The 3823-nt window shown below is 54.4% G+C and overlaps 1 long non-coding RNA gene across 1 annotated transcript; it reads left to right on the top strand.

The window, feature by feature from the left end:
* The first annotated feature begins 630 nt into the window (after positions 1–630).
* On the top strand, positions 631–2127 carry LOC125104091 (uncharacterized). The gene is made up of 2 exons (XR_007129285.1): positions 631–1562; positions 1864–2127. It is a non-coding gene; the product is annotated as an uncharacterized LOC125104091 (long non-coding RNA).
* Positions 2128–3823: the final 1696 nt, after the last annotated feature.

Here is a 3823-nt window from a genome sequence, read left to right as displayed (position 1 = left end):
ATCTGTCGGGGTCTGAAGGCTGTGCTGGGGGAGGGAATGGCCGGGAGTGGACCGGAAGGGCTGAGCCCATTTCATGGTGCCGCGTGGTGTCTGGCACACAGTAGGTGCTCACTGCTGTCTCCCCGGCCAACCTGGCTCACTTTCCAGTCCTCGCCGTGTGCTGGGCAGCAGACGGCCTCATCAGGGATTAGCCTGGAGGCTCCTACGGAAACCAGAGCAGCCTAGAGAGGCTGCTTCAGACACAGAGGCTCAGAAGCCGGGCCCAGACAGTGCAGAGGCCTGTTTCCCCCAGGTCTCAGGTCACCAGAGGGCTCTGTTCCCACTGCACATGCTTGCAGGCAGCTTTCTCTGGTCCCCTGACAGGCGGGCCCCAGCTCGGTCCTGGGGGAACAGCTTAGCACCCCCGGGGACACAGAACTCCCAGGAACAGGTTTGAGCCCTGTAGTGTGTTGAATTGTGTCCCCAAAATAAGTCTTTTTTTTTTTTTTTAAGATTTTATTTATTTATTTGAGAGAGAGCTTGAGATAGACGAGCAGGGAGAGAGGGGGAGGGAAAAGCAGACTCCTACTGAGCAGGGAGCCCGAAGGAAGACTGCATCCCAGGACCCTGAAATTGTGACCTGAGCCAGGCGTCCGCCCAAAACAGACTGACTTCCTAACCCTCTAAACTTGTCAATGGGACCTGACTCGGAAATGGGCTCTTTGCAGATACGATGGGGTTACCCTAGCGTAGGGAGGGCACACAGTCCAGTGACTAGTGTCCCTGGGAGGGGACAACACAGAGACACAGGGCGAGAGGGCCACAAGATGACCGGGGCAGAGGCTGCAGTGAGGTCTCGACAAACCAGGGAAAGCCGGCATCACCGGCAGACTCTGGAAGCTGAGAAGGACGCAGAGGATTCTTCCTCGAGTCTTCCGGGGGAGCGCGGTCCAGCTGGGCCCTCGGTTCTGGACTTCTGGCTTCTAGGTCTGTAAGAGAACACGTGTCTGTGGTTCTAAGCAGCCTGGCTGGTGGCCGTGATCTTCCCGTGATCACGTATGTGATGACCTTGTTCCCGAGTAAGGTCCCAGTCCTGGGCATCTGGCTTTTGCATTCTAGGACCCACGAAAGATAAAGTGGGAGATAAGGACTCGGTCTTCACCCCACTGTGATCTCCTCCAACTGTTGGCCACATCGGGTGATGGGGGGCTGTTTGCCCTGCACCTCGCCACGCTTTCCCTCTGCTGGCCCAGCTTCAGCTCTGGCTTGAACTTGTCCTGAGCTCTGTTCTCCTCAAAGCCTCCCACCTTTTCTCCGTATCAGGGTGGCTTACCGCACTCTTCTCCCTGTCCCCAGGAGGGAGAGGACATGACTTGAGCTTCTGTTTATTTCTTGTGAGCAGCAGAACTGGCTGGCGTCTCCGTGGTTATGGGTCCCCGCTCTGGGTGGACAGGACAGCTGGTCTCAGCATCACTCTTCGGACACACTCCCCAGTGCCAGTTACACAAGCTACCCACGCCCGCGGGCGACCCAGGGATCGACGAAACTCAGAGTCTTTGTGAAGGAAAAATAGCCAAAGTCACGTGAGTAAGGAAGTGGGGGTCATTTTAAAATCTCAAATGGATGCCACGTTATAAGAAAAATTATAAATATAGTCTATTTGGATTCTCCAGAGAGTGCGGAGAAGTAGCCCACAGGATGTGTGTGTGTGCGTGTGCACATATCGCACGCATTCATATGAGGGAGGCCGAGAGAGACATACTTGTTTCAAGGAATTATCTTCTACAGTAGTGGGTACCGGCAAGTCCAAACTCCTTAGGATGGGCCAGCAGGCGGGGGACCCAGGAAAGAGTTGCAATTTGAACCTAACGTCTCTTTGGGCAGAATTCCTTCTTTCTTCCTTGGGAGAAGTCAGTCTGTTTTTTTAAGGCTTTCACCTGATTGAACGAGGCCCACCCCTATTACAGAGGGCATTCTGCTCTGCTCCAAGTCCACTGATTACATGTTAATGGCATCTCAGCTGTGCCTTTACAGAAACATCTACAGCAACGTTTGACCAGAAGCAGGGTGCCATGCAAAATTTATATGCGATACATCATGTGGAAAATCAACTATCACATGTAGCTAATCTAGTTTTTAATTCACTTTTTTAAAAAATGGGGTTTTTTAAGCCTCCCAATTAAAACAATGCGAAAATGAGACTCAGTGGGCCTCGTCATTAAAGATAATCGTGCACGAGTTTCTCAGACTTTAAGAACTGCCCCAGGAGCTCTCCAGCCTTTGACTCAAAAGTTGTAACTCTGTCAAGGGCATGCTCACATCTTCGGTCCCATTTGTGTCCAAATGACGGGGTCCATCTACACTATTCAGGCCTTCTCCATCTGTCTTAGCCCTTTTCCTTATTCTTTCCCTGATGACGATAAAAATAAAACAGAATGAATGATAATGTTGTGGTTTTAAGCACAGCAGTGACCTAAAATGCCTCCATGTTAATGACACAGCGGGCACTGGACATGTCTGTCTTTGAGCCGAGTGGCCAGTGGACCCGAAACAGGAAATGCCTATGCTGTTGACCCCAGAGGTCTGGGTCCTTCCTGCATGTGGGGCGGACTGGCCCACGCCTTGTGGGATGTTGAGCAACATCCTGGTCCTGGACTCAATGTCAGTAGAAAACGCCCCCTAATTCTGACAACTGAAACTGTCCCCAGACCTTGCCCAGAGTGCCCTGGCCGGAGCGGGGAGGCGTCCCCCCAGCACACATAGCCTATGAGTACATAGATCACCTATGAAGCTCAGGCCCAGTGCATCAGGCATGGGCAGCCCCTGCCAGGCTGCAGAAGGTGCAGGGGGAACCTGGGGCTCACGACAGGGCTGATGCTAGGAGGTCACACAGACTGGGCACAAGGACAAGACAGCCAGCGTGGCAGAAGGTAGCAGATGCAGCGAATGTGGGTGGGAGCCCAGGAGCCCTGGGCAGCTTGCTTTCTGCTGGGAGCCTATGGGTGGTTCCAGAGCCCCGCCGCAGTCCATTCTGGCTCCAGCCCTGTCCCTCTGTCCAGAGCCTAGGGGTGACCTTGTCACATGGCCCCAGTTTCCCTCGTGGCTGAAAGGACTTGGATAAGCCCGGCTCAAATCCGGCCACCCCACCCCAAGGGCCCAGCACCAGGCCTGTTCCAGCTTCTAGAGGATTCTAAACGTGCCGGCAGCACGGTCACTGCCCCTTCTCTTCCACCCAGGAGAGCTTGCAGACACAGAATTGGAGAGGCTATACTGAGCCTTCCCTACGGGGTGTCAAAGAGAAGCATTCGCCTACCTCCCAGGCCACCAGTGTGCTGCGAGGACAGGATCTTATCCGCAAGGATGACGTCTCAGGACGCTGTGTGTGTCTTGGAGAATGCAGGGCCCTCTAGGGCACCATTAGAGGTCATGTGAAGGACAGTGGTCAAGACCAGCACATTGTGATGCTTCCCACATCTGTCCTGCCCGCCCCCGCCCCCCCCACATTAGCAGCCCGGATGAGAAAGTTCACAGCCCCCGTTTCTAAAAATAGGCAGAGCAGACACATCACCAAATGACCAACACGCACCCCAATAGACACACCTAACGGTGCTCAACGTCGCTAGTCACTAGGGAGACGGACACGGAAATGATGGTAAGATTCTGCACGAACCTAGTAGAACGGCGGACGCTAAACGCAGCAGCCATCCAAAACACCTGCCGCAAGGGTGCGGGGCTAAGGAAGGTTCCGGCACGGGCGCTGGGAAGTAGAGCAGCCATGGGGAAGACAGCCGGCCCCTCCTCCTGCAAACAGGTGCCCTCCTCCGACCCCCGCTAGGCATGTACC

Source organism: Lutra lutra, chromosome 1, assembly GCF_902655055.1.
Source record: "Lutra lutra chromosome 1, mLutLut1.2, whole genome shotgun sequence".
NCBI lineage: Eukaryota > Metazoa > Chordata > Mammalia > Carnivora > Mustelidae > Lutra > Lutra lutra.
The sequence above is the reverse complement of the archived record's forward strand: the minus strand, read 5'-3'. Positions and strand labels throughout refer to the sequence as shown.